The sequence below is a fragment of the Pagrus pagrus genome (assembly GCF_965226575.1).
Source record: "Pagrus pagrus genome assembly, chromosome: 2".
NCBI lineage: Eukaryota > Metazoa > Chordata > Actinopteri > Spariformes > Sparidae > Pagrus > Pagrus pagrus.
This window is the reverse complement of record NC_140186.1, coordinates 18,804,273-18,816,557: the sequence shown is the minus strand read 5'-3', so window position 1 is coordinate 18,816,557 and position 12,285 is coordinate 18,804,273. Positions and strand designations below refer to the sequence as shown.

The following is a 12,285-nucleotide window of genomic DNA, read 5'->3' as shown; positions in this document are numbered from 1 at the left end:
CATTTTGTCGGTGTCTCGCATGCAGACACATGCACAGAGGTTTCACAAGGCTGGCTGTGTGACAGAAACTTAAACAGCAAAAGGCACCGACAGTTACTCCAGAAAGAAAAAGGGATTTCACAATCAAGTTATCAATTATTGCATATCTGATAAAACCCGTCCCTTTCTGATAGAGCAGATACTGTCCTACACAATTAGCTGTACGAACATGCCTGGCTTTATATTTGTCTCTCTTTAAAAATTTGTAAAAGTCAGTTGACTTTACGAACTGCAAGAGAGAGTAAGAAGCATAAATAAGGGCTGGGCAATATATCGATATGTCATTAACATGATGTGAGACTATAGATTGTCTTAGAGTTTGGGTATTGTTATATCGTGACATGGCGTAAGACTTGTCTTTTTTTAAAGGCTGCATTACAGTAAAGTAACAAGAACTTACCAGACTGTTCTAATTATTGCCTTTACCCACTTAGTCATTATACCCATGTTACATAACGTAACATGCAACAGAACAGTCCACCCAGTCGTTGTTGGTAGCTGCCAAATGTATGCCCGATGTCTCACATACATGGGCTCTACGTGGGCTCATTGTCGTATGGATCCATGTGACAGTCCACAGCTGTTTAGCTTCATTTTAAATGTATGTAAGACTTGGACATTTTATTCAACTTGGAAGTTGATATCGAGCCAATCAAGACGTGACCTCCAGACTCCAGAGCCAAGGACTGCTGACTGTTCCCCCTTACCCTACAGCAGTAGGATATACATCATAAACTCTACATGGCCAGCACCTTATAGGCCAAAAAAGTTATTCATTCACATTGTCACACAACACGGCATCACACAATGTACCACCTGTCATTACCACCACAAGTAAATTCTCAAACCCTGGCAAGGACTAGTAGTAATCCCAACAATATTGTTGCAATATCGACATTGTTGTATTTGGTCAAAAATATTGTGATATTTGATTTTGTCACCAAGTCCACACATTTATGGAGTACTATTGAGGAAATTTCTAAATATTAAGATTTATATCGCCATGTCAAACATTTTCTGTTTCAGCTTCTCCAATGTGGAGATATTTGCCTTTTTCTCTGGTTTTCTAAATACTGGTAATTGAATAAAGATATGTTTGGTATTTGGACTGTTGGACAAAACAAGCAATTTGAAGAGGAAAATGTGACGGGGATAGTTTTCATTTTGGATGTTACAATGTACTAAGTAAGCAATTAAGCATTAAAATAATCAACGTGTTAATGGATAATAAAAAAAATGTTAGATGTGATTTTAGGCTCAATGGAGGTAGGAGTCACTGTGGAGCTACAGACTTGGACAGGCGCATGGAAAAACAAAAGCGGAGGCTCAGGTGCCGTTTTGTAGCACTTAAGAGGCATAGTGCACCTGCAAAATGCCAGTGAAACAACAGCAAAGTGACCTTTTTATGAAGCCAAAGTGGCTCTGCCCTCGAGCTGCTCCGTGGTTTAATCACTCATCAGGCTGTGCATTCAGAGGAAGTTCAACTGTGTTAATGGAAAGATGGTTTTGACAGGTGGTTTATTCTCACAGCGTAATGGACTGCATTAAACAAAGGGTGTGATCTGCATCCGGTTTACAGTCGCCGCCAGTTAATTAGAAAAACGCCTTGTTTGGGAACTTCTGTTTGGCGAGATTGGCGAAAAGACTTTTTTATTCCAAAGTAAGCAAACAACAGTGCACGAACAGCACAGACAAACTGTCTCTTGTTGTGATACTTGATGATTTAATGATCAGGGTGAGTTTTCTGATTCCTCCACTCTTCTTGTTGGTAAGTGCTCTCTTTGCACTTTGAACAAGCATGAGTAAGACATGTATTGGCTTGCTTCAGTGATTTCTTTGTCTGTGTGCGCAGGATTAGTGTGTGTGTGTGTGTGTGTGTGTGTGTGTGTGTGTGTGTGTGTGTGTGTGTGTGTGTCCAACAGGTTTGGAAAGGAATGCAGGACTGGCGTAATCCAGTCTCGGTACATTTTGGCTATTGTCACTGAGTCAAAAGCCTGTAGGCCTGTGTGCTGCGGGGCCTCGCAGCTCAGTCATGATTACACACATCATCTCACATAACACACTGCAGTCAGAATCACACACATGGGGACAACATAGTACAACATTACACATGTACATGTGGTTGAGCTTTAAGAATTAACTGATTGATTGATTAGTCGATTGGAAGAAAATCAGCTGCCAATTATTTTGATGATTGATCGTCTTAGTTATTTTTCCAAGAAAAAATGTCAAGCATTTATTGGTTCCAGCTTCTCGAATGTGAGAATTTGTGGCGTTTCTTTGTCATTTGAGTTTTTGACTATTGGTGGGACAAATTTGAGCAATTTGATGTCACTTTGGAAAACTGTGATTTTATAGACCAAAGAATTATCACTTAATCATGAAAATAGTCGGCAGATTAATCAATAACGAAATTAATCTTTAACTGCAGCCTAAATGTGTAGATAGGGCCGTCATAACATTGTTATGATGTAAAGAGGTTTGTTTGTAGTTAGCGCCTACATTACAACTGACAAATTATTACAGACCTGGGATTTGTATTTACGACAGTGGTATTGCACTCAGAAATTGAGGGGGGCGCCAAATCGCACTAAATGCCAATTTCTATATAAGATTGCTTTAAAATAATATTTAAATATTTTTCAGCTATATTGCTTTACACAATATATATCTCGATATTTGGAAATCTCCTCAAAAGTGCTTCATAAATGCTTGGACTGGGCGAGAAAAATATCACAATATGGTGGGGTTTGACACGTTTGACAAAATAATCATAATTAATGTGGATATAATGAATAAGTAAGTAAAGGCAAGTATTAGAATGTAGAACAGTCTAGTAAGTTCAAAACATGACGTCAATTTATCGTAATGCAGCCTTCAAACCAAGAAAAGACAACACTTATGCTGCATCACAGAGACAATATAAAGTCTCATATCACGATAACGATATAATATTCATATACTGCCCAGCCTTATCTGTAGGTACACTAAAGTAAACTCTCAACAGACATGATTTAACATAACATTTCATATGAGTCTGTGTAAATCTAAACTACATGGGTGACCAGTCATTTTGTAAATGTCTAGTCAGGCACCATAATGTTTAACTTTCCTCCATCCTCATTATCACTGTGGCCAAACAAACTCAACTCCAGCACATCATTACACAAATTAGAGACAACACACTCATCTTTCAACCAGCAGCTGTTCACAATCTCTGAGATTATAGTGATTGGAGGCGATGACGGATGAATTCAGGTCAATATAACTTTTGAAACACAAATGTAAGACGTGTTTGATGCAGGACTGATGGCACTGAGGAATACTGATATAAGAGACATGCTCAAAATCCCATTCATAGCAGCATCAACACTATCAATGCAATAATTCACCTCCGCAATTAGCTCAATGTCAATGACTCTCCGTTGGGCAGCAACCAGACTTCTGTTACAATAAAATAAGAATGCAAAACCTCCTTCCTATTTCATATCTTATTCAAATAAAGTATCTTGCCTAACAAGCCCAAAGCTGTAAAAAGATCATGAATGCTGCTCCCTCCGATTAATATCTTGCTAAACTATTTGAATCTCAGTTAACTTTAATCTCTTTAGCGTTTTAAAGGGAATTATATTCATTTTTAACAGATCTGATGATCTCTTTATATTCACTGCGTTTTTATGACGATACAGGATATGCTATTAGATTTACCCCATCATTATCAGGTTTCCCCTCTTGCTCTGCTCTCAGCTGTCTTTCATGTCTCTCTCACTTACATCTGCCCTCATCCGCTTCTCTGCCACCCACACTTTCTTTAAAATTACTTTTAAATCGCTGTGCCTTTGTTATTTTGTAACAGGCCTGTGTGCAACTTTATGATCTTCAATTGATTTACAAAAATCTTAATGGAACAAAATATTCTTTTCAAACTGAATGATTTTTAATCATTCCTGCAAGCTAAATGGTGGTGTGTCTGTCTACTATACGGAGAGTTCTTCAATCCCACATTATCCAACAGCATTATTGCATTGTTAAAACTAGGATGGTACTCAGTAGAGCGCATACCCCTGCCAAGGCCCAGCAGTCTCTTTAATTCAATCAGGCCTAATCCAATATCAAACTCAATAGCCCTGTATCATTCTCTGCCTTTATCCACTGGGCACGTCTGTCACCTGGCGTGTGCAAAGCCTTGTTTCGTCCTCCACCTGACCTCATATCCTACAGGGAGCATTCCAGAAACAGAGCGTCATGCCTGCCTGATGTTGTTAACGTGCTCAGATTGTGATTATTTCATCATTTCTCCTTGATTTTTGTGCTTCTAGTGTGGTTGAGGAGGCTACGTAGTTAAATCATTTGGTATTGTCTGTTTTAAGTGTGTTAATTCCTGGATCCGTCCCTCGACCTGGATCTGCACCAAGAGTTAATCAGGTCTATTCTGGGCCGGGACCCATCCTCGCCCAAGTTCCATGGAAATCCGTCCAGCAGGTTTTGTGTAATCCTGCTCACAAACCAACCAACCAACCAACCAACCAATGGACACGGGTGAAAACATAACCTCCTTGGCGGAGAAAATAATGTTTGACAGAAATACCAGCCTTTTGCCAATTATGTACAAAGTACACAGCAAAATTTGTTCATAATACACTCTCCTCTTGTAACAGTGGGAGTGCTTAGATAAACAGTAACTTGTCTACATGGACAACTTGATGTCTGATCTTGTTGAAGTGACTTAAAATGAACTGAACATTCAATTATCAAACTACAATACATTTTTCACACATGTCTGGTTGCAAATACACTTGTACACTGTGAGGTTTCAAGGACCAGGTCAACAGCACTTCACACACTTCACACGACGGCTGAACCAGGTTCAACAGGCTGCTACTGAAGAATGCATTCTCTCTCTGCGGAAACACAATGTGTTCTTCAGGGTTTAGGCAACACACCAAGGTCATAAACACGTCTAGGAAACTCAAGGTACACTGTCTTGACCTGGGCAGACAAATAATAGGCTATTTGTTGTCACCACTGGTTGACTGAAACATGACTGAAAAAGCAATAATGACACTTTACTGGTCACAGAATCAGAATGAAGCAGACTGTACAGCTGATTTTCTAAAGTAGGGGTAGCTAAAAGTCTCAGAAGTATTACTGCCTGGTGTACAGCTAGAGCATGAACCCTGAAGGCTGCATCCACTGCTTAATACAAATCAAACACAATAAGAGTGTGACTGCAAACAGTGTTAAAAGCACACTTCAGATAACAGTGCGACGCACATGTTTCTTAACCCATATACCAAAAAGGCGCAGACAAAAACAATGTCAAGGACACCAATGTACCATATATAGAAAAAAAGGTTATAGCAACTGAAAACCCCATGCTTGTTCCTTAAATTGTGTAAAAAAGTGATCTTATACAGTCTGACAAGGCTTCATCTTATTGTGTTACAATTATGGTCTATTGCTTCTCACTGGTAGGGCTGTCATGAAATCAGAGAAGTGTTTCAAATTGATCTGCTGTCAACAAATGCCAAAAATGACTTGATTTGCTTTGTAGATGCTTAACCTACTTTAAATACAATTTAACTTGTGTTTTGCCATTTAAGTGCTTTTAATTTGAAGCAGCAGCTGTAGGAAAGGTTTGGTTTGCATTAGCAATAAATGAATACAGCCCTCTACAGATAGTCAGTGTCTTTTCTTGTAAAAAGCCCATTGTACCGGGTAACACCGGTGATGTCATGGGCTAATAAATTGGTGAGAAAACTTCAACGTTCCAGCAACACTTCCACCTACTATGACAAAGTGAGACCGGAAAGAAATGAAAATTATTCAAGATGCTCTGGATATTTACACGATATTATCATATGGGTATTATTAACACAATATCAACATTTACTTCTTAAGTATCATGATTATCGTCAAAATTCCTACCCTACTCCATGGATATGGCCTTTAATGTGTGATCTACAAATGCATTCATTAGATAGTAGATAGAATTGATTATTTTTAATGATGATTAATATCATCAAAATGGCTCCTTCTGTTTCTCCCTCATTAAAATTCTGTCTCCTACTTCACCGTCCAAGTCCATTCTCAGTGTTCAAGTTTCCACATCACACCTGTGTGTTGAATATTAGATCAGGATTGGTTTCCAAACTTTTTATGATGTCACAAATCATGCCCATCTTAAAATAGATTTTCAGTGAACACAGAGAAAACGTACAATTTCAGCAATGAATGCGAAAACAGCCTTCTAGTGTCAAACTCTGCATATTCATCATCCTACACAGTAAACCTCAAACATTCAACTGTAGGAGCAAGAACAAAAACACATTTTTAACTGGAGGGGGACCAGACTTTTTGCCCGTGAGCAGCAAAAGAAACGGTTAAGAAATCCCAAGTCCTCTGCTGATTTAAAGGATTTTTACACTGTATATGCGGCTTGCATTTCTGCCAGGGCTAGGAACAAAACCACAGCTACCAAAACCACACAAACAAAACAGGCTTGGTAAATCAGGTCACCTTAGTGTGGGATGTAAATCCTTCATCGGCAATTTGAGCTATTCAGTAACAGGTGACTGTCTTCCAAACGAGTTGTGAATTGGCAGCGATTACCATTTAACTGACTAGACAACAACATCACACATTAACTGCAGCTTTGGGAGGAGGTGGAACATTAGACAGCTTGCTGGCACCACTAAATTGTGCAAACACCTCCATGTCTTCCTCTCTCATACACACAAGATACACACACACACACACCAAGAAACGTGGGCCTAGTTCTGTCATCCATTAATGATTTGTTGTGTTCAATCAATTTGGTGCATGTAGCCTTAAGCATATCCCATTTCCAATGTGCACTCGTGGTATGCCAGCAATTAAAACACATACTCACGCACCATTCATATAACTGTTTCCGACCGTGTACAGTGCGGGGGTTTCTTCTCGATGGCTAACCAGACATTGTCACCTCACAACCGCGGCCATGTGTATTTCTGTATGTGTGAAGTCTGGAGGTTGGATTGTTTACACATCATCTCTGATGTCATTACGAACATCACTACCTTGTATTATACTGACAGGTGTTCATATTATTGGTGTCACGATTTTGATTCTCAATAGAAAATCAGGTTTCACACAGGTTTTAAAGCTTATTCATTCTTACAAGCCACTGAAGAGCAGGTAAATTGATGGAGACTGTAATGTAAGACCAGACCTTAAAGAGTAATTCATGAGAAAGATGTGAAGCTGGGAAGCTAACATATTATCCTGTCAAAGCAGCTCAGGTCTTTCTTAGTTATCTCCTCAGACCATTACCTTCACAACCACAACACATTACTTAACTGTCTAATCCTTGTCTGCTTGATTAAAACACTGTTGCTGGAGTCAAAAGAAGGGCATGTGTACAACAGACACAAAGTGAACTGGAGATGGTGAATGTTTTCTCATCCTCCTCCCTCTTTAACCGATTTCTGAGTCTTTTCAGTCAGCAACAGATTATTTTAAATGAAAGGAATACCACACACTGACACACAAGCAGAATGATTTAAAGAGCGCTGTCTGGAAACTGCCTTCTGTGCTTCAACAAGATACAAGGAAAAGAGGACAAACAAAAGGACGAGCTGCTGAATTTTAGACTTCTCAGTCGAACATTGGGGTGTGGCCGGTGCCTCGGGTGCGTTAAGACTGACATGGTGACATAAAGCAGAAACATGCTGTAGGCCAGGTGAGCTCATTGTGGAGCAACCCAGCACAATTTTAATATTTCAATATATCTCAACACTGAAAATGAATCCATCACACGGTACACTAACACAGACTGCAATACTAAAGGGGCAGTACGGCCGTTTTACACACGACTATCAGTTCACTCATTATTATGACAACTATGCAGTCAGATAAAACACATCTGTGGTTGGAGAGAAGCTTTCTATTGACCAAATCACTGTTTCAACAACTTCCAAGTAGACAACTGGCAGCTGATATGCATCACGAGACATGTAAATCCAGCATACTTGTTTATTTCTATTGTCATTTTCAGCTGTAACTGTAACAAGCTGTCATTTTCTTTAGTGTTGTTTCAGTTAACAGAAAAGTGACTAAACTGAAATAAGAGAGAATTATGTTGAATGTAAGCTACCCGGAAGTTGTAATTTGGTCTATAGACTGAGGCAAATGACCCCGGTGATGTAATTGTGATGTCATCAGGGTTATCTTAGCTTGGAGAAAAAGTAAATCTGGAAGGGTTTATTGACAGAGGCTCTCCAGTTGCATTGTGGGAGGTGCTGTATGCAGTATTATTGAGATGACCCATAATAGGGACTTAAAGTCAAATAAACCCAAATAAATCTTGAAATATTAGGGAAAAAAATGTATGCTTGGCTGAGGTGAGAAAGGTAGTCAATAAAAGTGAAATTCAGCAGAAACAGACAACTGTATAATGGTGTTTTTCAGTATTTAAGGTTTGATTGGTGCTCATTTAATTATGTAATTTTATTGCGCCCTCTTCTTCTGCAATGACGACTGGAAAAGTGGTGCCAGCTACTGCTTATCTCCAACTACTAATGATGGCATAATAATGGTGGATGAAAGCAAGCATTCATTCACATTTTCTTTTGCAGATGTTCTCAAAATTTGGTTAAAATTTGGTTGACATTTGGATGGAAACCTGGCTTAGAGGTGTTTTGAGAATAATAAAGTTGAGGACAAAAAATTAGCACTTGTTTCTTGTCTCTCTGCCACTGAAAGAAAAACAAACGTTCTGTGTGGCCATCTGTTGGTTCCAGGTGAACCATCTCTGTTCACCTGGCATCTGAGTCTAATCTTCTGGACAGCCATAATAACAACAGCCTGAAGCACAGTGTGTTTGTGCAGTCTGCACACAGAAAGTTGGAGCAGTGGCAACATGACATTAAGACAGGGAGCATAAGGTAGAGCTGTGAAACTCTGACATTGAAACATAATGCTCACGGGACACCATAAACCAGGCTATACTTTACAACCCATTAAAAGCTTAGTTGAAAAATGGAAATGTACAGTTAAGGTGGTGTTCACTTCTGATGACAAAAGACTATGTGAGAGAGAAACAAATGCAGGGTAGAGCAGTGAAAATTGTATATCACTCCGACTAAGGACAGACAGACAGACAGACATGCTGGGGGCACTGAGGCAGGGAGGAATTTCCCTCCTGCTGAAAACTCATCCGTCACCCAGTTTTCCAAGCAAAGAAGTGGTGGGTTTCATCACTCCCAGCTACTCTTTTGTCTCCTCCCCTTTATCTTTCTGTTTTTAATCTCCCTCCGCTTTGTCAGTCCCTGACTCTCTCCTGCTCTCTTCAACGCGATTTGAAAAGATTAAACTCCCGCTGATTGGTGGTGCTGACGACCACACACTTTCTCCTGCCCTTTATCTGTCTTTAACAGCTACCTCGCCCACTCTACCCGTCTCTCCCTTCCTCTTTGTGCATTTGGTTAGATTTTTGCAGATTCATATCAAAACCAAACTGGTTTGCAAATGACAACAGCAGCACATCGACCTGGGCTCTACTCTATATTTTGTGTGCTAAAAGGAAAAGAAACTTTTCAGCTGAACAGCAACAAACAGGCCGACTGATCATTTATCAGCCTACATACACGCTGAAGACAATATATCTGCAAATAGCTCATTCTGGCCAATGTTTAAAAACACAACAAAAGACTGAATTTAAAAATAGATTTCGTTTACGTTCCAAATAATTGAGCAATGATTAATTTTTCGACATCTTCTGACATTTTAAAGACCAAACGACTAATCAATTAATCAAGAAAATAAGCGACAATGAAAAAAAAAGTTAGTTGCAATCCTAGTTACAAATAATGTCAAAGAGCTTAAGATACATCAGCTGGATGCCCACACATCACTGGTTTTATCAGTCTGTTGAAGTGGAATGATATATTTTAGACCAAGTTTGACTTTGTCACGCTGCCGTCACATTTTCAGCTGTTTGACTCCACTGAATGTTGACTCTTCTTATCTTGCGTTCTTGTATGGTGACACTTAATTACCCATAAAGCTGCTGCCTTCTGTGATTAGTCAGACAGCAGATCTTTCTACTCCAGTCTTTCATCTTATCCCTGTGCAAAGATCACTTAAGGTAACGCTGATGTTATATATAGCATCTCGTTTTTTTCTTTAAAGTTACATCCTTTGACTGAATATTTTAGAGCAAGACAGCTTGTCCGAGAGTGACAGCTAAAGGTTATCTCATACTCATGCCAGGACAGTGATTGGCCTTTTTATTATGTCATAAAACAGCTGATCTGTGATCAGCTCGCTTCTTTGGCTGCTGTGACATTTATATTTCCATGCATCCTGAGCAGTGATCCATCCTTTGAAACATCAAGCACAAGTATGCCTGTTAACAAACCCTCAAGATAGTTACTCTTTTCCTGAGAGTTAAGCCTGAGGTGAGTAACACCCCCCTAGATATGGCCTCGAGGCGCTCAGTTCATCAGCCTGACAGAAGAAGAGCCATGTCAGGAGCTCCTGCTGGGGTCTCTTCTTGTAAATCAAGTATGCTCAGCTGCATGCTAAGCAGCAGAAACTGGCCTTTTTTAATGAAGCCATAACACAGATCTAGTTTAGGTGTGGTTAAAAGTAATGAAAAAGCTGTCTGCCCTAGTTAGTTGGTGAGGCATACATACAGCAAATGTGTGGTTAATCTGATATACCAAACTTTAGATCTTGCCTGCATGGTGTGTGTTGTCTGCCTGTGTGGGGTGTGTTTGTAGTTATGCAGCTGCAACAGCAGCTAGCAAAGTGTCAGAAAGATAGCATCACTATCTTTACCACAGCTTTATAAACTGTAAAAGCCCTGCAGACTTGAGGCTTTTGAACTTAATTAGCCATAAAACCTCTAAAGGGGAAAAACCTGCAGAAGGAACACATGACACGAGTGTGCAAACACCATTATACGTTTTAAGATAAAACTACAATATGATAAGGTGGTGACTGCAAACTCACTGTGTCGTTATCCAAGTACAACGTGTATTTTTGGGGCTAAGTGTTTAAGAAGCCAAGGAGTGTTAGAAAACGCCAATAGTGCCATCTACACAGCCAAATGATACTCCAAAGGGTTTTTAATCAATAAATGACTCTTTGGTTTGCAATGCTTTAACAGGGGTCAGACAAGTCAACAGCTGCTGGGGCTGTCCAACTCAGGCTGGGCTCACTTCCACCCCCTGGCCCAGTTTCAAAAGGTGTCAACCGACCACGTACACCAAAAACTTGTAGCCTGTTAAAATTCATAGAGAAAAATGTGAAGCCGAAACACACGTACCTGTTCACACTTGATGTTTTACGTCCGATAAGCTGAAGGAGGAAAACGAAAGCGAGCAGAAAACGTGGAGGACACACGACTTTTAAGAAAAAAGAAACCCAAAAGAGTGAGAAGTCGTCCTTCAGGCTCAGTGAACGATGTGGCGAGAAGAATAAAAGACGACACAAAGTTCCCCGTGAACACCTGAGAAGCCTCCGCGATGAGCCAGCTCCAGAAACACGACGCCCGCCACAGGAACACACGTCGTTACATTTAGCAAACTTGTACAGCTCTGTAAAGTTTGTTTCGGGGGGGAAAGTCGCAGCATTGATTTAAAAAAAAAAAAAAAATGAAGTGAAGCGGTCCAGGGAAGGGCTCTCTGCCGCCTTCCTTCGTGCCACAGCCCGTCAGCGAGGAGCAACAGAGTCGGTGTGTCCGGTGGTTACCTGACTCCAGTCATTACCGTGAGGCCAGCCCTCCACACAGCAGCAGCAGCAGCAGCAGCAGCCTCATGTTTCCTGTTGTTGTCGCTCTCAGTGACTGCACGGCGCATAAACAGCTTTTCTCTAAAGCAACAGGTTGAGATGCTTTCTTGCTTTCATTTAACGACCAGTATGACATGCCATCTGGTGAGTGCGCACTGCTGTAGAAAAGTTACTTAAGTATTTGCTTTCGTGCTGGAAAACAGTCCAAGTTATCTTTGCACTTTGAAAGACATGTCACTGGGGTGATGAGAGCCTAATCTTAAAATTCATTTAAAGTATCAGTCTCACATGTGGTTTGTTTCTTTCAGGAGCTCAAGGCCATGGAGTGGTTTTTGATGAGATGAGGCATCTGTGATTGAAAAGGTAATATTTACAAGGAACCCACTGTACCAGGCTGTATCTCATGAATAAAAGTCAAACCAACTATGAGCAGACCTATTACCTGTAATGTGAAACGTTTCTCCGAAT

At 40.1% G+C, this 12,285-nt stretch overlaps 1 protein-coding gene across 1 annotated transcript in view; it reads right to left on the bottom strand.

Moving 5' to 3' along the window:
- The window catches only part of LOC311271857 (uncharacterized protein), a 38,411-nt gene extending 26,783 nt beyond the window's left edge, over positions 1-11,628 (bottom strand). The window contains exon 1 of the mRNA XM_084377781.1: positions 11,354-11,628. The gene's annotated coding sequence lies outside the window, so the exon portion shown is untranslated. The remainder of the gene's footprint in view (positions 1-11,353) is intronic.
- Positions 11,629-12,285: the final 657 nt, after the last annotated feature.